This window comes from Seriola lalandi, unplaced genomic scaffold (genome assembly GCF_002814215.2).
Source record: "Seriola lalandi dorsalis isolate HSWRI2012SDOR001 ecotype SW California unplaced genomic scaffold, Sedor1 jcf7180002055006, whole genome shotgun sequence".
NCBI lineage: Eukaryota > Metazoa > Chordata > Actinopteri > Carangiformes > Carangidae > Seriola > Seriola lalandi.
Window position 1 is genome coordinate 1,680,395 of NW_019525549.1, and position 22,146 is coordinate 1,702,540.

A 22,146-nucleotide genomic window follows, 5' to 3' on the forward strand; every position below is an offset into this window, starting at 1 on the left:
AAAGTCAACCGGAGATCGTTTTTTGTTTATAGGAGTAAAAACCAAGTTTTTAGTTGAAGCCATCTCCGTGCGTGCTTATTTTGTTTTAGTGAGTCGTAGCCCTCCTCCTCACAGACTGTTCTTTTATTTTGAACTTTTTTGAATCATTTTTGACTTTGTTGGAATACAAGAGCAGCCATAACAAGTCGAAAAACTTCACGGACGACTGGAAAGAAGACGAAGAATCCGCGGATTCAAGCAATCGCTCCACTCGCTGATAGAAACAATGGAGAGGCCAGCTGGCGTGAGTAAAATCAGCTGATCGATGGAATTTAAGAAGGAATGCGCCGCTGCGCTACAAGTAAGCAATTGGACACTATTGAATGCAAAGTTGTGGACTGTGGATGTGGATTGGAATAAAACGGGGATGTTTGAAGGATGTTTAAGGATCGGCTAAACTGAAGTTAAAGGAATTTGTGCGATCATGTCTGACTCCCAGGGGACCGCTGTGGAGAAGAAGGCAATTGAGCCACAGGACGTGCGCAAATCACGGCTTGCTTCACGTAAAGCCAGATTGGGAGCATGCACGAGGAAGTTGAATGAAATAAAGACTTTGATGGATGACGCTGGAAATGTTGATAAAGTCAGTGATGCGTTAGAAGTGTTTAAAGGAACAGTGGATGAATTTATGAATGTTCATGAATCTGTGCAACAACTTCTAACAGAGGAAGAAAAGGATGATGATTATGTTGACTGGTATGAACCCAGAATAACTAACCTGAATTATTTTATCAAAGAAGTTGAATCATGGAAAAGAGAGATTGCACAATCGAAAGTTGGACCACTGGACAGCATGTCAAATGATTAGGATCCTCCTCCTCCTTGTCGCCCGTGATTACAGGGGGACCACAGCTGGCTTCTTTGTGTCTTTTTGCCTGATGGATTGAGAGAGGCATGGGAGGAAATGATACAGTTTTTCGTCCGCTAAATACGTTAACAATAACAATAAAGACTCTAAACTATAAGTCAACTTAAGTTTCTTTTCCTTTTTATTTATTCATTTGTTTATATACCGAAAGTCAACCGGAGATCGTTTTTTGTTTATAGGAGTAAAAACCAAGTTTTTAGTTGAAGCCATCTCCGTGCGTGCTTATTTTGTTTTAGTGAGTCGTAGCCCTCCTCCTCACAGACTGTTCTTTTATTTTGAACTTTTTTGAATCATTTTTGACTTCGTTGGAATACAAGAGCAGCCATAACATACTTCATTTCATTATTTTCTTTCAAATTGTCAGTTGCAGCTCCACTCGCTCCCTCTGCCAAAGCCCTGATTTAACCTCATTTATAATCTTAAAGTGTGGAGATTACAGCTGTTTACTCTTTAAGTAACTAAACTAAATCATTCAAATTCATTTAAACCAGAGGTGGGAGTAAGTTACAAGTCTTAAACTTCAAGTCTCAAGTTACCGTGGTGAGAATCAAATGAGACAAGTCCAGTTATATGAAACTCTGATGATCAGCTCCTGTTTCCTCATTTTACAGTTTTTCTGAATCACTTTGATGCATTTCACTCATCAGAAACATTATTCTTACCACTCTTAATACTGTTCTCAAAACAGTTATTGCATTTCTCAGAACACTAAATCACCTGTGCAAAAGCCTCTAAACCTAGTTCACGTGTCCAAACATGCAAAGTCAGTCAATCACTTCAACATTGTCACTGATGAATTAAACCTTTTCACAGAGCTTCAGACCTTGATGCCTGTTTTGATGTTTTGATAAAAACCTGACTGACTTTAGAAAAAGAGAAGTGCAAAATTACAGAGTAAAAATGTTCAGACACAACACAGTATTACAGTTACAACACTAACATGTTGGAAAAATAACTACATTCTGGTGCAACATTGCATTGGTGTTTATTTTACTATCTATATTCCAACCTCTCAACAGATCACTGTCCTGTCACTTTACAACACTGTATGGAAATGTATATACAAGCCTTTAGACAGAAGAGCTTTAGATTTAGAACATGGTGTAAGCAGAACAATACTACAATGAAACAAGTGTTTGGAATTCAATGCAAATACTTGATTTTTAGACTTGCAATTTATGGATTTGTGTAAAGAGCTCTAAAAAAATTAGTTTAGAAAATGTTTAAAAGCAGTTGTAAAGAATTATCAGTAAATTCACAGAATATAACTGCTTTAACTGAGGAAACCATAGAGGAAGGCATTCCATGATCAACATGGAACTATCAATCAGAAAAAAGACAAACAAGATTATGCAATCAAACTTAGAACATAGCATCAATTATAGTACAGTAGATTCACACCGCATACGTGTGTGTGTGTGTGTGTGTGTGTGTGTGTGTGACTGGGCTTGCTCTATCATATATATTTGAAGAAAGTTTAAAGTGATTTGATCGAAAACACTGATGCTGCATGACAGGACTGTGATTATATCTGATGAAGGAACAAACTGTTTTCATGAGTCAGATGAGAAATGCATCAACACAATGAGAAAACGTCTAAAGGAAGCCTGAACAAACTCACTGAGAAATGCTGATGAGTGTGAGGAAATGATGATCTGTTAAAACTGCAAATCAGTTAAAGACAGAGTTCATGAAAAGTTTGAATAAAAATGTGTACGGAGGAAAGAGGAGGGGAAAGGGGAGGGTAGGCCACCCCGGCTGTGATTGAGGCGCTGTGTGGTTGGGCTGAGCCACCCCCCACCCCCCCAGGAAGTACTCAGTACATTTTAGTGCAGATCTCGTTAAAGGGACGGGTCCAGCATCACTTTCTTTAATGTGTAGGGTTGTTTGGACTTGGTGGACGTGTAAACTCTACTGAGTGTCATTCTAGTTATTACTATTACTCTACATCTCTATGAGGAACCTGCACTGTGCTTGCTCATGTCAAGTCTTTTATCAGTGTTGGTCCAGCAAGTCTCAAGTCATGTGATTCAAGTCCCCCACCGCTTCACTTATTCGTGCTTCCATAGTACTCAGTCTATAGAGGGATAAATAACTGATATAAACAATTGATAACATTTCAAATATTCACATTCATCTCATTTATAGCTGAACATGTCTGGGCATATGCCAAATCACTTCTGGTTTTAACTTTCAAAATAAAACTACTGTCATTTGACTGAAGACTTTCAGTTCTATTAGAAAGTGTTAATACAGTCATAAATAGCATGTAACCACACATAACAAAAACGACATATTTCCGTCAGGTTTCACCTTCTGAAGGTTTGGTTCCGGAAGTATTAAGTTGTTACAACTTTACAATCATCTGTCATCGTCCTGACATTTCAGACGGCTTCACCCACTCACAAGCTCACAACAGACCGAAGAGCCGCCGTGTTTATCGGAGCTACAGGGATAATTAGATGGATACAACACCGACAAAACGTTCGAGGTTGTTTAACATTAATATTTTGTCAGTCTCTTGAACCTACCTTGTTATAACACACTATCAGAGCTCTGTCAGATCAATTCGTGCTGTTCTGCAGCAAAACCAGCAAAACAATGACGAAACCTTCCCCTCCTCTCTCTTCTTCTTCTCCTTCTTTTTCTTCTTCTTCTGGTGCAGTCAAAACCATTTCACTCCTGTGCTGCTGCCACCTGCCGTTCACTCTGCATATTACAGATCAGCGGTACAGCATTGTAATACACTCAACACAATAATTTTACATGTTTTTTAAATTTAATTTAATTTTTTTCATCATTTTATTGATTAAAGGAAATGTTCAGTAATTTGGGTTATACAACAGCACATAAAAACCAGAATATAAATGATATAAGTACAACAGATGAAAATAAAATTCATCAAAATGTGAAAAGATAAATTCTTTTAAAAGAAAAAAAGCCCAGGGGAACATGAAGACACAAACATACCGTACATAACTGGCCTGGCATCAGTCACAAGCCATTAAGGAAGTTCATTATAAGGACATGCAGAGTTATGGACCCACAATTAACACTTTGTGACTCTTCCCACCATCAAACTATCAAATTGATAGGAAACAGAGACCAAGGACCCCTCTTCCACAAACAGACCATGCTTTTAGCACGACACAGAACCAGACCAAGGGTCAAAGGGTCAACTCCAGAGGATCAACCAATGGACACCAGACAACTGGAGAATATAGGCAAAATCTCCAGTTTGTAACAATAAGACTCTGTCTAATGATATTTGATGGTTTCTTATATTGGACAAATAACACCAAAAGGACTGATTATCACTAAGGTGTGACTCCTGGCCTCTCTGTGCCATGCATGAACACACACACACACACACACACACACACACACACACCAACCTCCTTCCCTCTGTCCCTCTCTAGATAAGAGTCATAAACTACAACCCACATTCCAATCCTGGGTAGTGACCAGCAGAACTCTCTTCACAGACACAGATCTATGGAAGAATGTAAAATTAAATATCTTGAGATGATTCTATGTAATAGTTCAACCCCAAACTTCTATCCTATAGAATGTTTGAAATGTAACATGTAGACTTTAAGCCAATGTCCTTCATGTGACCATACTGTCAGCATCCTTCACACAAGGTAACACACACTACATGACATCATTACAGAACTGCTGTGTAATCCACATTTATAGACTATTAGCTTTAGGAAATGTTTATATTGTTGCTTGATCAGTTAACCACTTGTATTATGATTGATTCCAGGTTTGAAGGATGTAATATGAAATCCACACTTGTATTACTCCTGTCTGTAATCATTAGTGCCATTAGGTTTATAGGTTATTTCATTTAATGTTTTATCGTCATGGTGGAGGACGGATGTGCGAGTTTATAGGTAAGCAGTAGAATTAAACTATTCAAAAGCTCCGTGAAAAATTACTCTTCTCCATGTTGAAACACGGGAGAAGATGGGTGACGCCTCTGAAACGTGCACCAGCCCCCAGGGAATAAAACAGTCATGATCAATTTGCACATTGCTCTTACCAACAGCTCTGTTAGCTCTGTAGTCCAGGCTCCAACAGTCCGGCTCTTAGCTCTAAGCTGCTAGCCACAAACTCATGGCTCTTAGCCATTTTTGCACTTAATCGTTTTGTCCGTGTCCTTTATTCTTTCTTTGCCACGTTTATTTTTATAAGTTGAGACCAACTGAACCAAATCAACAGAAGTGCCTCAGAGTAATTTTGTAACTTTTAATCATCATCAAGTTTTCCTTTTTGAAGATTTTGACAACTTTAGAGTCATGTGGTCAACGCCAGCCTCCTCTAAAGTTATCCAGCCAAAGTGAAGAGCATTAGAGTTTATTTCGCATCATAACCGGACACGGCCTCCAGGAGAATCCACCTAGATCTTGCGTCTCCAGGGTCACCGAGGCAACGATAGCCACCTGGGTTCCAGCCGAGGGTCTTCAGCTACAGCGCAACTCACAGTAAACTGGTGTTAACATTCTGGGTGACATGACTGGGTTGATGTTGAAATATAGTAATATTTAATTACCAAATCTCATTCGTAGACGTAGTGATCATTAGCTGTATAGCCATAGTGTATAGCCATAACATATTCTCTCCCACCATTGCCAACTCATCACACTGCTCATTTCATTATTATTTTCATCTTTATGATTATTACACCTTGCATTTACTCTGTAGATGGTAGTTTAGTTAATAAACTCCTTTATTTACACCCAGTTGTTGTCCTGTTGTGTTCTTTTGGTGTAGAGACTGGAGATCCGTTGAATAAGGAAGTCATGTCTTCTGATATGAGATTGATAAATTTATCAATGAAGTTATATTGTTGTGCTCCCAGAGGACTGGTGCCCATTTCAATGAGAGCAAATTCTAAATTATGGCGTTAACGCTAGAAGTGCAACAGACCAGTTAATCAGGCATGGGTGACGGGGAGATCGCACGATTTTTACCGCTTACACGCAAGACACAGGATTCAATTCTATATCTTTAGCAATAGAAAATACAGTTAACCGAACTCTTTAATAAATGAGAACTTAATCTAACAGTAAACGTTGTCTGGACCTCCATTCTTGGAAGCGCGTTAGACCAAAGTTTTCTTCCGCGCACAGCTGGGTGGCTAAAATCAGGTCGGGATAGTCACCACATTAGGTAAAAACCCTGATCTCAGCAGACATCACTTGGAGCACACACACTTAAGCCTGCAGCGATGCAAAGTAACGATCGCTGATACCGATTAACATAAATCAAAGGACATCCCCGGTGAGTGCATACACCTGTATTGATGTGTGATCGCCTGTTGGAAGCGGTGATGCCTTGTGTATGTGGCAGTTGAGGATTATGGTGTGTTGCATTAAAAGCCTTATCAGCTGTACTGACTGTCAATTGACTCATGAAAACAGAAAGGAAGAGATTATCGCTCAACCCCTTGATGTGTCCATGAATGTGTTGTTTGGACAAGTTGAAAGCGCACAGGTTGTGCACAAGCCCTCAACATAGCGCAGCACTTGTGTTGAAACATCTTCTCTTAAAATAACAATAAAGATTTGTGGAAAATGAATGATATGCACCATGTTACTGTTGATACTGAGTCCACAGAAATGCAATGTGATGTCACTGAAAAAAGAACAATAAAAGCTACTGTGAAAGGAATCTCAATCATAATCGAAAGACTTCAAAAGGAAAGAAGTGGCAATTTCCGACAGGAAAGCAAATTGAAAATAAAAATCACCTCTCTTGTCTTCTAAGGAAAATGTCTCTGTTGTGCAACAAAATATAAAAAAGTTCAAAGGCTTTGCCAGAGTTCCTCCGCACTTCATAACACATTGCTCACTGACTTACCTCTACCTGAGGAGGAGCAGAGAAAGCAGGAAGCATGATTTCATTCAAAAAAGGCTGGCAATGATGTATTTATTGAAGAAATATCAACATGGTTGAAGGAAAATGGAATTTTAAATGATGATCATGGTGAAAATGTAAATGATGATGATGAATGCAAAATCAAATCAAGATGATATTAATCCTGAAGACAGTGTTTCTACACTGTAAAATCTAATTAGTTGACCTTACTTAAAAAAAGTATGCAAACTCGTTGCCTCAAAAAAACCAAAGTAATCTTAAGATTAGTGATTTAGAAAAGCTTGTTTATCTTAAGTGTGCAGTACTAAATCAAGTAGTACAACTAAAAAAAAAAAAATTAAGTTCATGTAACTTAATAGCCATGCTTAGTGTTAACTTAATTTTTTCATTTTGTGTGGACTACTTGATACAAATTTAACCCCACTTAAAATGACTAAATACCTACAACTTACTACTCACTCATTTTTCAAGTTCACTTAAATTAAACAAACCAATTTCCTTGGATGGGTCCTTGTCTTTCTTCTCTCTCTCTCTCCTATTTCTTATCTATTTTAGCTGTTATTACCTAATAAAGGCAAAAACACCACAAAAATATACTTTAAAAGAACACTCACTGGGTTGATTCAGCTGCATTACAACATTTATTAAAAAATAATAATTGCATCATTGACAGATCTAGGCTGAACAATTAACATTTGATATTGTTATTATTTTTGATTCCAATTCTCCAATATAAAATGTGTGTTTTATTACTCATGTAATAACCTTACAATAATCAATAAAAATTACTGTTCTCCATCCACTTGTCACATTTAATGTATTTTAAAGCTAATTGTAAAATTGCTCATAGGGTGATCTGTCTGTTAGGCTATTGTAATAACAATATGCATTAAATCTATTATTCAGCTTCAAGTGTTCTGTTCCCAAGTATCACTTTCTTGTACATTCAAGTACAAAACAGCAGCTTAACAACAAACTTGTGGTTTGATTTGACTGTAGAACATGACATGGACAAGGCAAAAATAAACCAACATTTTTGTGAGCTAATTCTATGCATGTAACAGTCTCACAATATTAAACAGGTAAACACCTGATAATTACAGGACTTTGCATTTCTGATCAAAACTGAAAGTACAACAAATGCTTTTGTGTCCCAAAGCGAGCATCAGTCCAAGATGGCTCTTTACTGGTCTAACCCAGTAGACTGTTCTTCAGAGTTAACAGTTTTGGTGGGAGGTTTTTCTTTCCCAGTCCAAGCATCACAGTCTGAATGAAGTTGAGTGTATTTGCCATGCATTTTGGGTAATCCCAATGCAAATCATATGTAAGCCCAAATAACAGACAAACTGCCTGAGGCAAGTTTTTAATTCGATCCATGACAATACCTCCCTCCAGAATGATGGCAGTGGAGATGGGCTGGAGGTCCACTGAACTCGGACCCTCGTGAGGACGATCTTCACTGACAACTGTCAGCACACCAACAGTGATGCATTCTAGGGCCTCGTCTCTCGCTGTATCCTACAAAGACACACACAATTTCTTCAGCATGGACACAACACAAATATGTGTTCACACTGGATTGTTGCAATATAGCCAACAAAATAAATTTGGTATGGTTAAACTAAAGCTATGGTACACAAGGTCCATATATTCTTGAACAGTGACACTGACTTTTCAACTTAGACTCCTGCTCCTTAGATTTAAAATGAATGAATGTGTACAACGTTTATGTGGCAAATTTCATTTTTATTTACTGGCTGTTTAAATACGTCTCAGATTAGCTGTGAAGGAATTGCTATACAAAATACATCAATCACTGTACAAAATGTATATTGTATATTGTGCAGATAGAATTACATCTTCTATGTCAGCACAGATATAGTTCTATTTTAATGCAGACCAAACTTTTTCTTATGTGCAAGTACTTACAGAGCATGTCTTGAAGAATTCACTGGAGTCGTCACAAAGTAAAATGGGAATGCCTTTGAGGACAACAGAGCGAAGTACTGTCACGTCTGGTGTCTAATAATACACAGAGAGAGAAAAGACCAGTTAACAGAGTAATTTGCAAGGCACAAGCACAAGTCAGACAGGAAATAGAATAGGTTGGTCTGGATCATCTCATTTAGAACTTATTGCTGGGGTTATGGAATGTGTGGATTGATCACCATCTGCCTGAGCCTGGAAGGGGACAGTTAAAAATAATACAACAATTTAACACAACCAAAGCTCACCACAACTCAAAACATCTTGTGTCCAGTACAAGTGAAAACTGTAACATAGGCCTATTACCCACAAAGACAGTATTTTAATGTACATATTCTAGACAACATGACCTTAAATAATTTAGGCCAATGAGTATGCCAGTAAATACGTTCCCTATGATAACAGGCTATGATAAACTGAGTAAAGATCTTTTCAGACAGGGAGACACTTTTGTCTGTACCGAGTCTGATCTGCGGCTCTCACTGCGCTCCTCGTGTGATCAGGAAAGCACTGGGCGAGTAAACAGTGGGTGCGCTCCACGTGGTAACCATGGAAACGGCACAGCTACGAATATCGACTAGTGTTAAGTGAGGAGGGTTCAATAAAATAACATTAAGTTAGTTGACTGTGGTGATATCCCCAATCATAGGTCGACACACAGTGCTAGTCCTGTCTTTGACAAGCACAGGCTGTTATTGTTGGTAGCTAAAGTTAGCTAAGTTAGCATAGTCCTACCTTAACAGCCTAGCTTAAAATAAAATGATACATCCAGACTTGTTCTGATGTTCTGCCATGTGAATGCCCTCCTGTTCATGGAAACTCACAAACCGCCAGGATCAGTCTCTCATCTTGAGTCAGTACTCGATAAATTACTGGCCTCAGAAAATAAAAAAAGCAACTCCGACAGCGGGTGTGCGCGTGCACGTGACGAGTCACAGCAGTAAACCAAATGCACCGGATGCAATATATTGTCATCTGGAACAATGTGTCATTCCACTGCTCTGCTCTGGTCCAGAACTGGTTTCAACACCTTCCACAGTTTACAGTACTATACCTTCCACCAAACTCTCCGTTTCTAAATCCAATGGAAGAGTTTTTCTCGGCATGGTGGTGGAGGGTTTACGATCTCCGGCCCCAGGCTCAGGTACCCCTCATTCAGACCATGGAGGAGGCCTGTGACCAAATCGACACAGCAGCTGTGTGTGGCAAAATAAATCCTGTATGGGTTATGAACATAATAATTGCTTGGATGGAAGTGATGGAAAAGAAGAGTTTTATATATATATATATATATAAAAATATGGTTCTTGGGGGTTATAAGTGTTATGAGAAGAAAATGTTCTTTTTAGTTAAAAAGTTCTGGTACAATGTTATTCATTGCCAGTGTAATGGTTAAGCAGTAGTAGTAGTAAATCACCAGCAAGTGTCAGTGTCGCCATGTGAGCAGGGTATGCACAGGGAGAGTCACAGGGAAGTCTTCTGTGAGGAAATTAGATAATGGGAATCTCTGTGTACCAGACAGAGGCAGAAAACGCTGTGTAGTGATTGTGTACTTAAAGATATATTTGTGCATTCTGCAGATCCTTATTAAATGTGTAGCACCAGATTTAGTCTGCATGACATGACATCATTCTGGGCACCGCTACATGTGCAAGGATAGATTCGACATTCAAGGCGGTTCTACACAAGTTGTCTTGCCAATGAGGATATCGCCTGTGATGTTGATGAAATTCTCTGGCCAGATCTGGCTAAGCAAAAAGATAATGTCTAGTATTTTCTGTATAGTTTTTTTTCATTTTTTTTTTTTCAGTCTGCAGCATTGGTCTTGTGTAGTGTTTGGTGAATTTATTGTATATTTGCACTTTCTCTGTGTACTTCACTTACAGTACCCTAATCACTGAGAAGTATAATTGCAAAAAGTGTTTTAGGTTAAGCACAGCAGTGTGTAACTGGTTCATAGTGTTTCATTTTGCAAAGGATCTGAGGTGTTCTGCTAATTGGGTGTGTGGTTCGGCTAATTGTGTGTAGTGTTTTGAAAAACCGGCCTCTTTTTCCAAATCGTGCTTCAGCAATTGAAGAAAACTGTATTTAGCAGAGTTCGGATTTGTAGCATTTTAATTCTCTTTAGAGGAGGGGATTCTGTTTGTTTGATCTACAGACATGGTGTTAAGTCACTGGATAATCTGAATAATAGCACAGGATTAGAAGATTAGTGAAAATCAATTAATTTAAAGTAAAATTGGTTACAACATGTATACACAAGCTAGAATACATACAGGCAGGGCTGTAAACTAACTTTTTGGCTCACCTGCCAAGGGGACCGCTAGATGAAAAAATCTACCGGCCAAGTAAATTTTTTACCGGCCAAGTAATAAATTGCCTCTTTTTGTTACATATACATCTGTTTCAGTACTTTTCATTGAGATAACAGTATTATATAGCGATATATATTTAGAAAAGAGACCAAAATATTATTCAAAATACATTTTTAATCTTTTGAATATTCAAAACATTGCGAACATGGGCAGTGCCAGTACCAGTTAACCTCCTGTTCTGATAACAAATGATAATAGCAAAATTCAAGGAAAATTAAAAAAAAAAATAGAACAGAACAAAGTGGATCAGTGCATGATCTAATCAGAACTCATCATCACTGTCTTCAGCAGACACCCTCTTCGCACAACCATCCATATAGTCAGGCGGCAGGTTGAGTGAAGAGAGGCTCGGACTGAGCCCTAGACACTGATTTGCAAACAATGTGACATTTACTTGCTTCGTGCTCTCGGATGGTCTCGAGTTTCATCGTTTTATTGCCAACCACAAATGAATTGGTGCGCTGCTTTCCTTTAGCATATTTTCTACAAACTGAACAAAACATGATACCGGCCGCCTCCTTGTACTGCAGCCATTCCCTTTGAATCTTCCATTTCTCATTGAAGTTTCTTACTTTTGCTTTTTTCTTTGACGTTTCGCCTTTTTCATCCTCCTTTCCATCTATCTCCTCTGTACTCTTTCTTTTTGGGTCAGTCACACCGGGTATGTGCCTCCACATTGCTGCACTGGAACCACACTGCGGCTGGTGGTGACCCGTGAAGGCTGATTTATACTACTGTGTCAAGTCGACACCGTCACGACGCAGAGCCTCTGCGTGGACGTGAACCCCCGACACAGAGCCTCTGCATCCGTCAACGTGCACCTCCAAAAATGTCTATTTTATAGCAGCAATGTTTTGCTATATTGTGACAAACATGTACCTGCCCCATGGCATGTAGCCCTCCAAAATTAAGTCGCCAGGGGAATATTTTAGTCGCATTTGGCTCAGTGCCGAGAGTAAAACGAACTGGACTGAAACAGTGACACATTCCTTGTTCACTGCAGAAACATCTCAGTTCTCTGTACCAGAGAATGTTTTGATCTGGCATGATCTGGTGAATCTTTCTTGTTGCAGGCAAAGATTTCAGGGTAGGAGGAAGGACTTTGTCAAACCTCTCTATTTCTTGTTCATCAGTGAGGTAGAGTATGACATTGTTAAGGCTGTTGGAAACTTTGTCATAAAACTGTTTGGCACTGACAATGTCATGTCCTCTTAAAACCAGACTGTCGGCTACCCTCTTCACTGCCCCCCCAATGCCATCTGGGGCGCCTTTTCCATGTGAAGTTGGGAAAAAGTTCCATGTTGTTCTTGTAAACCCTAATTTCTGAGGTATGTCACTGAGAAGGAAGAAATTTTTCTTATTCTTGTATTGCTTGCTTGGACAATCTGACCAAAAATGTACTGTATCAACTGATGGATGTGCCCTGTGTATCTCTCTCAGTACAGGATCCATATAGGCCCAAACTGATGCAGCATCTTGACATTTAGATTCAAAACTGTGCAGAATCCTGACTTAGTTTCCTTTGTATAATACATACCTGTATGTAAATTTAACAGAGGTAAGTTCTGTCCAAAATGGCATGCCTGGACTTCAGAATGGTACTTGCATTTCCATGCCTCCGAAAAATCAATGTGTATGATGACCTCGTTCTCATTGCAAGCTTGAATCAGGTTGCGGTATTCTTGTGACTGGTTCCGGGCAAGACACATGTAGTGTGGTTTCGCTTTTGAGTTTTTCTTCATATAATTGAATAAGCTCTGAGAGCTTGCCTTCATGAGATACCATAATTGTTGAGGTGTATGTTTCATTTGCTGTTGATCGGCCCACTCTTTCCCACTGCTTCCATTGGACGTTAGTTGTCTCATGTTCTGGGAGCAGCAATGTCTCCTTGTTTACACAGCGTGCACATTTTCGAAGGAGGCAGGACTCAGTTGGTGTGCAACACACCAGTTTAAAACTATCCTCAAGTTTTGTTGAATCCACAACCCCTGATGATTTCAGCACCTCCAACATTAAAGCTGCATTCTCATGAAGTTTACATAGGTATGTTTTGCGGTCAGAGGGTTTTGGTGCAGTAATATGAAAGGGCCTTAAAGCACAAAAGGATGAGTAACTGAGTTTTACTGTAGGGTTGCTTGTGATGAATTCATTGTGTAAGTTTTTCATGGTGTCCATTAAGATCATCCTCTGACGCTTTACTTTCTTCCTTGTTATGGTATCTTGTTTGTCTGTTGTAATCCGGGCAGAGTTATGGAAGAAGTCTTGAACTTCTTTGGCGATGACCTGAAGGTATCTTGCCTTTTTTGTCTTGGTTTGTTTTTTGTTTAGAGATTTATAGGATATTCCAAACTGTTGGATCTTGTGGAGAATGCAATATTTTTTAAGAATTTTCCCTGATACAGTCAATTCTCGTTTCCTGCGTAGAGTTTTGTGATTGTTTGCGGACAGCTCATTTACCAAAGCATTGTGAAAAAGAAGGGTCCTCTTAATTTCAGGATTTCTCAACTCACTTCCACAAACCATTTTCTCAGTCATGGTTTGTGGAGAGTACATGACAGATTTGGATGCATGTTTTGCGCGTTTAAGTTTTTTTTTAAGACAATCCCTCTCTCTCTTCAGTGTCAGCAGCTTGCTTTTTAAAGACTTCATTTCTCTTATGCGCCTTTTCTTATGCCTTTTCCTGGCCCTCTCTCCTATTTGTTTTATTTTCCCCTCCACACATCTTTTTCTCCATCTTTCTCTGTCCCTTTGTAGTTTTTCTTCCTTTCTGTCTGGCTGATTATTTATCCTCTCCCTTCTCTTTCTCTGATACTCTCTATTTCTGGCTCTCTTTGCCTCCAATGACAGGGTGTGTTTAGCCATTTGTATCTGAAAATTATTAAAGTAAATAGCCTTCTTAATCATTGATATCCATACATTAAAACATTGATAAGGTAGTAATGGTATTTAAATAACTTAATGGAAAAAAAGCACTAATTTCAAACACATTATTCAATTATTAAAGAGAACTGAGACTTATGTCACCTCCGTCAGGACAGACGTCAACTCCGTCAGATGCAATTTCTGACGGAGTTGACGTCTTACGGAGTTGAAGAACTGTTACATTTTTTTATTTCACAGCATAGCTGTAGGGAGTAGCCATTTTATTTTTCAAAGTTGCTAAGACTTCTCTTAATACTAATCAAAATGCACATTTCTTATTTAGTTTTGAATTAGAAGGTCTATGGAGTTGACCTGTTATGGTTGAGACACACCCGATAGCAATATTAATTCATGAATTTATCAAAAAATGGGAACATTACCAGTGCTTGAGCAGCATTCCCTCCTTTTTAGAAACCAGGAAGTGAGACAGGGGTCTTTAGGATATAGCTAACCCTTTTTATGCCTGATTAAATTATGTTTTTGTAGAAATCTGATGGAGTTGACAAAAATCTGGGACACAACTTTAAAGGGCCAACATTTTCATAAAAAATATATTATAAAACAATGATGATTACAGTAGTAAATTTTTAAACCTATATTATCAATAGGTATTATTAATTATACATTTTGAAGGCTTTTAACACATTTTTTAATTGTTTGAATTTGTGAATTCTTGCCTGAGACAAAGGTGCTTTCTGGCACAGGGCAAGTTTCGAAGTAAAAAAAAAATGAAAGCAGAACAAAAATTTGACAAATCTTATTTATTTCATATATAACTGTTTTTGTTGTAGAGGGTTGGACTGTATAAGTGGTTTGAAGGTGGTGTTGCTCAGGCAGGTCGGTTAGAACCTGATAAAGTACATGAAGCAGTCTTCCTTTAACCATTTATTGTGCTTCAGATTTCTTACAGGATCTCTCAGACGTCTTGTCTGTGGATTTGTGTGCTGCAAGGGCAGCAAACTGTGTGCTGCAAGGGCAGCAAACTTAAAACGCACCACTAACGGCGGAAACTGGCATAGTATATCTACGTAATCGCCGTCGCTAGGCAACAGCGGAATCAACAATATGAGTCCGATCGGCGGAGTCTTTCATACAGCCGCCCCCGAATTGCTGAGGCAATTTGCTCCCAAGAAAGACTCAGGTCTCTAGAGAGGCGGCAATATCCTTAGACGGTGACAGATCTCTGGTGTCATCAGAGTCCGGGATTGCTGGTAGCTGGATGAGTTGGGCCACTGGCCGGGTGTAGACTCTGTCTTTCAATCGGACATCAGCCGAGCGCACATAACCATCTGCGCTCTGATGAACCTTGACGATAGTCCCAATAGGCCAACTCGCTCTGGGGAGCTGCGGGTCAACAAGCAGTACCACATTACCCACAGTGAGGTCTCCGGTGGTGGCATGCCACTTCTGGCGAAGCTGTAGTGTGGGCAAGTAGTTCCGGATGAAGCTCGCCCAGAACTGGTCGGCCAGAATTTGGCAATGTCTCCATCTCTTCCTGGTTAGGCCTTTGTCCGTGGGGTACACTACTTGAGGCAGTGCACCGTCAGGCCGCCCCATTAAGAGGATTTTTGGGTGTGACTGGGTCCTCATCAGCTATACTGGATGAAGTATAGCCTAAGGGCTTGGAGTTCAGGATGGCTTCAACCTCCAGCAAGACAGTACAAAGCACTTCCTCTGTTACTTACTGAGCTCCTATCACTGTGTGCAGAGCAGTCTTTGCCGATCTTATTTCACGTTCCCAGGCCCCAACGAAATGTGGGGCTGCCGGAGGACTAAAGTGAAAGGCAATCTTCTGCATTGCGAGAAGTCTCTGGATCTCTGGATTCATACTGGTAAAGGCATCGCGTAGCTCCTTCTCGCCGGCCTTGAAATTGTTCCCCTGGTCGGAGTAGACCTCCGCTGGGGTCCCTCTGCGAGCAATGAACCTCCTCAACGCCATCAAGTAGGAGTCTACGTCTATGCTGGGTAGGAGGTCAAAGTGCACAGCGCGGGAGGTGAGGCATTTGAAGATAATGCCCCACCTCTTCTCTACGCGGAGACCTAACTTGATCTGATACGGCCCAAAACAATCAACACCAGTTGAATAGAAAGGCGGCTAGAAGAGCCGTAGCCGAGCTGGTGGTAGGTCTGACATCTTAGGCACTGTGGGACGAGCCTTCCAGCAGCGGCACTCTAGGCACTGGTGCTGGACGCGGCGGACGGCCTCCCTCCCTCGCAGAACCCAGAAGGACCGTCTCATTTCTGCATGCACACGCTCTGGCCCCGGATGACAGAGGCGAGCATCATAATCCTGGAGTCAAGTACCTCCACTCGTCGCAGCCTTCCTCCCACCCGTATAACTCCTGCAGCAGAGTCCAGCTCTGGAGACAAGGTGAGTAAATGACTGCTGCTCCGTACAGGCTTGCCCTGTTGTAGGTGGTGCAGTTCTTCTGGGAAGCTCTCTCGTTGTGCCTGCTTGATCACCAGCATCTCTGCTTGCTGATAGTCGGAGGCCGTAGGGGGACCAGACGGTGTGGCCGCCCCATGACACTCCTGTACAGTGGCCTCGACTAGATCCCCCCAGCAAGTATACTGTTCCGTCGTGGCGACTCTGGGTTGACTCACCGTTGATGTCAAACCGCAGAAGGCAGACTTGCGATATTCTGCAGGATCTGGGTCAGCCTCCCTGGATGGTCTTTCCGGCCATGCCTCTGGTCCCTTGAGGAGGAAGGGCGGCCCCTGACTCCAACGATTTGGCAATGCCAGCTCTTCTAGCGTTTTGCCCCGCGTAATGTCATCGGCAGGGTTCTGAGCAGAATCTACGTAGCGCCAGCTTGGATTTCAGAGACGCGGGTGCCCACGAAAACCTTGAAACGGCACGATTCAGATTGGAGCCACGTGAGCACAGTGGTGGAGTCTGTCCACAGTATGGTCTGGTCTAGGGGCAGCGTGAGCTCCTTTCCCAGTAGACTGGATAGCTGGGCTCCAGTGAGGGCTCCACAGAGCTCCAATCGGGGCATGGATGTCTGTCGGCGTGGGGCAACTCTTGATCTTGCTACAAGGAATGATAGGTGAACTTTGCCCTGTACGTCTTCTGTTCGGAGGTATGCGACAGAGCCATAAGCTTTCTCGGACGCATCACAGAAGATGTGGATTTGTCTGTTGCGAGCCTCTACCTGTGTTGGCACATATGGTCGAGGCAGCGATACACGTGGTAGCGCTTGGAGCTCTGTCTCCCAGTCCTTCCATTCTTGCAGCACATCTTGGGGAAGGAGTGGGTCGTCCCAGCTGCGTTGTTTATCCCAGAGATGCTGGACAAGAGTCTTAGCACGGGTTGTGTAGGGGAGAATGTACCCCAGAGGGTCGTACTGCCGAGCAAGGACTTTGTACACATTCCGCATAGTCACTTCTCTATACTCAAAGGGTCTGTGTTTATATCCGAGTGTGTCAGACCCCCAGTGCCAGGTGAGTCCGAGAGCTGATTCTGGGTAGTTAGCATCACCCTGGGAAAGCCAGTGCTCCAAGCTGTTGGACCGGGCTTCTTTGGGTAAGTGGCTGATGGCTCTTGGGCTATTGCTCGCCCACTGGCGGAGCTCGAAGCCACCAGCAGCTAGTAAGGCACGGAGTTTATTGACAAGCTGCTTGGCCTCTTCAACAGTTGACACACTCTGTAGGCAATTATCAACATAGAAACACTGCTCTACTGACTTTCTCACGTCTTCGTCATCAGAGCTGTGCTCCTTGACATGTTGCTGTAGCACAAATGTCGCACAGCATGGGGAGCAGGTCGTGCCAAAGGGCAAGACTTGCCACTCGTACACGTCTGGGGGGTCTCCTCTTCGCATGTCTCTCCATACGAATCTGAGGAGCGCTCTGTCTTCTGGCAAGAGCCTGACTTGATGCAACATACTGCGTATGTCGCCTCTAATGGCTACAGCACACTGTCTGAAATGGAGCAGAACCCCGAGGAGAGAGGCACCCAGGGTCGGTCCGGGTAGTAACGCCTCATTCATGTTGAGGCCTTGAAACTGGTACGAGAAGTTGAACACTATGCGGTTCTTCTCATTGTGCCGCACTAAGTGATGGGGTATAAACCATGATTCACCCTCTGTTGGTAAATCAGGGCTGAGCTTCTTGACTGACCCGCCGTGGACCAGTTTGCGAATTTCCTCACAGTAAGCTTCTGCAAGCTGCGAGTCTCTTGACAGTCTCCTCTTTGCACTCCTTAAACTTGGCATGACAGCCTCTTTAGTTGCTTGAAAGAGGGGCATTTGGCTTTTGCGCAGTAGGGGGGTCGCGTACCGGAAGACTCCGTCCACTTCCACGCGCGTCATCTTCGCCTCCAGCATTTGCACAGCATCTCGATCCTCCTTTGAACGCATGACTGTCTTATCACAGCCGGTCCAGATAGAGAACCTCTGTGGTAGTACTGACTAAGCAATTCTTCTCTTTGGGTGGCTCAGGACTGTCTCTCATGGAGGACCTTTAAGTGTTTGCCTTGACACACGTCGCATGGCTTCTTCAAGTCACACTGAGCAGCTTGGTGTGACCTTGCACAGCGCCAGCATCGTCTGTTAGCTTTGATCCATTCTACTATTTGTTCCTTTGTGAGTCTCTGTATGGTTTGACACTTATTCAAGAAGTGCTCTGTGTTCTCACAGTATGGGCAGTAGGGCTTTGCTTTACCTTTCTTGTCTGATGAGGCTGGGTGCTGACATGATGGCTCTGAGGCGGTAGAGCTCTCTATGCCATGCAGCACAGATGCTACATGTCTGCTCTGTTTCTTCACAATCTTTGAGCTGTGTTGCCACTGTCCTGTGCGTTCCAGCTGGACCTCATAGCCTTGGCACCAGGACTCGTATTTTAGCCACTCTGCCAGGTCAACTAGGGTGTATATAGCTCCAGGTCGTTGGAGCATATGACGGCGAAAGTCAGCCCGCATTTCAGATGGCAGCTTTGTGAGGAGACGGGCAACGTGGGAGCTACATTGCAGTTCAACATCCCCGTCGGGCCCCAGGGTCTGAAGCATGCCAACGAGGGACTGTACTTGGAGCGCAAACTTCTCAAAGGCTGCAACATCCCCACGCTTCACCTCTGGGGCTTCCATGACAGCGGCTATCCTCTTCAGTGCCACATGATGGGGCTGGCCGAACTTCTCATCTAATGCTGCCATAGTGTCTGAGTATGGCGTGAGCGAGTGAAGGTAAGAATCGGCTACAAGACAGGCCTCCTCAAGCTTCAAGTGATCGGTGAGGACTTGATATTTAAAGAGTTCAGTGGTATCTGCAGGCAAGAGGTTTATAAAGGCTATTTTCAGGCGGGCATACTCCATTGGATCTCTATGGCTGAAGAAGGGGATCTTTGGCTTGGGGCCCCTGTACACTCTCTCTTCAAACTGGGATGAGTTGGATGACTGATGGTGGCTTACATATGTAGAACTGAAGCCCGCTCCGGGGCTAGGTGGGTATCTGGTGCGTGCGCCTGGACCATACTGGGCTCCGCGGTGTGGGACAGTAGGCCGTACCCACGGTAGGAGAAGACTGAGAGAGTGTAGATGGCTTGGGCATAGTAGGGCAGCCCGCTTTGGGGGTGGAGGACCATTGGCCCGTTGCTGATGTCCTGGGGGCAGTATTCTGTTTTAACAGCTGCAATTCACCCATCATCCTGTCTATGGCTGAGATGAGGTGCCCATTGTTATCATTACCTGATGGAGCTGTTGGAGGCCAGGGCGGGGGAGGAGGCCAGTTGTTGTCGTCGCCATCATACTCCGCTCCGTCTATGGTGTACGAAGTAGGCATTGGCAGGGGAGGTAAGTCTGACTCTCTGTTTGGGCTTTACCTAAAGCCCTCACTTTCTCTTCTAGTGATCTCACGTTTCTGTGGACGTCGCTGAGTCCTTCAATGTTTTGCAGCATATACTCATATGACTGGCGCAGTTCACTGTTCTGCCTCCGAATCTCCTCTAATTCAGCTCCATAAGCAGTAGAAAGGCCCCTTCCGCTGTCACGCTTTGGAGAGGAAGGCATATGCTCACTTAACTTCTTATGCCATTCATCATACTCTGTACTCATGCAGAGAGAATGCTCATCCTCTTGTTCACTGAGGGCTGGGTCCCACTGTACTTAACGTGTAGAGTGTGAGGCGTGCGCTTGGGTGATGGGTGTCATCTTGACTGTTCCATCCATACCTGAGCTCCATTTGCTCCCGATAGCTGATGGAGGCTGATATCGTTTGGGCCTGGCTGCTCCAATCACATAGTCTTCCAGGTAAAGTGACGGGCGTGTCTGCCGCTTTGGACGAACTGGTTCACTGCCTTCTTGCATCATGATCCCGAATCAACACCATCCGGCTCGAAGGACCAAATGTTGTAGAGGGTTGGACTGTATAAGTGGTTTGAAGGTGGTGTTGCTCAGGCAGGTCGGTTAGAACCTGATAAAGTGCATGAAGCAGTCTTCCTTTAACCATTTATTGTGCTTCAGATTTCTTACAGGATCTCTCAGACGTCTTGTCTGTAGATTTGTGTGTGTGTGTGTGGTCTTCAAAGAAATAAAGAAATCACTACATTGCATTACAGAATGAATCATACTGGACATACTGAACTAATATACATCATTACACACATATCTGCATCATTAACTACCGGCAAAGACGACTCTTTCAACCCAAAACTGCACCCACATTATGCCAACTGAATGCAATTATTTTAGCTTTAGAATAATACCATAGGAAACACAAGGATGCTAAATCTCCGCTTAGCAGTTAGCTAAACCAAACGTCCGCCTAACACGACTCATTTCCAACATGGCGAATTACGACAGTAACTCAATATACACTTACTTGTTATCAGATACGCACAACGGATGACACACACAGCAGAGGCACTGACGATGTCTGCTAACTGAGCACTCCAACTAACTTCTACTGCAAGGGCAGCAAACTTAAAACGCACCACTAATGGCGGAAACTGGCACAGTATATCTACGTAATCGCCGTCGCTAGGCAACAGCGGAATCAACAATATGAGTCCGATCGGCGGAGTCTTTCATACAGTTTTAAAAACAAACAAAATTTCATTGAAAAAAATGAATTTGTGTGTTGATGACTTATAATTTAAAGTTTTTTGGTAGGACATGATTTGTCCCAATTCTCAAGAATGGGTGATTTACATTCATTTCCAAATACTTATCTAATATTGATGAAAGACTTGTTGCTATAATAGATAGATAGATAGATAGATAGATACTTTATTTATTCCCTAGGGGAAATTCATGTGTCCATTAGCTCATTGTTGATAATAACAATAATAATAATGATAAAAACTGTTACTAATAAATAAACAATAACAATTACATTAGTCCACATCCTTTGGCTGAGGTGTTGTATAGCCTGATGGCAGTGGGAACAAAGGATCTCCTGAACCTCTCTGTTCTGCAGCACAGTGAGATGAGATGTTTGTTACAGCTGTAGCTGCTTCTCTGTCCCGCCAGAATGTTGTGGAGAGGATGGTTGGTATTGTCCAAGATGGCCTCCATCTTACATTGCATGAGTCTCTCCACAACAGTCCTGAGTGAGTCCAGACTCCTGCCAAGCACAGACCCAGCCTTTTTGACCAGCTTGTCCAGTCTCTTTGTGTTCATGTGTGACATGCTGCCGCCCCAGCAGACTGCAGCATAAAAGAGTATACTGGCCACCACTGACTGATAAAACATGTGCAGCATTTCGCTGCAGACGTCAAAGGACCTGAGCTTCCTGAGGAAAAAGAGCTGACTTTGCCCCTTTAGGTAGATGGCATCCGTGTTCAGGGACCAGTCCAGTTTACTGTCGAGGTGCAAACCTAGGTATAAGTGTGCACCACCTCAATGTAATTCCCTCTTATGTTGACTGGCTGAAGGGTGGGCCTAGACTTCCAATAGTCTATGACCATCTCCTTGGTCTTGGAGGTGTTCAGAACGAGGCAGTTCATGTCGCTCCATTCACTGAAGGCCATCGTCAGATCCCTGTACTCCTCATATACATATTATCCTCCTTTTCAACAAGTTTAAATAAGTCTCAGAGGTCCCCACATGTCTTTGAAGTTTCTTGCTAAAAAATC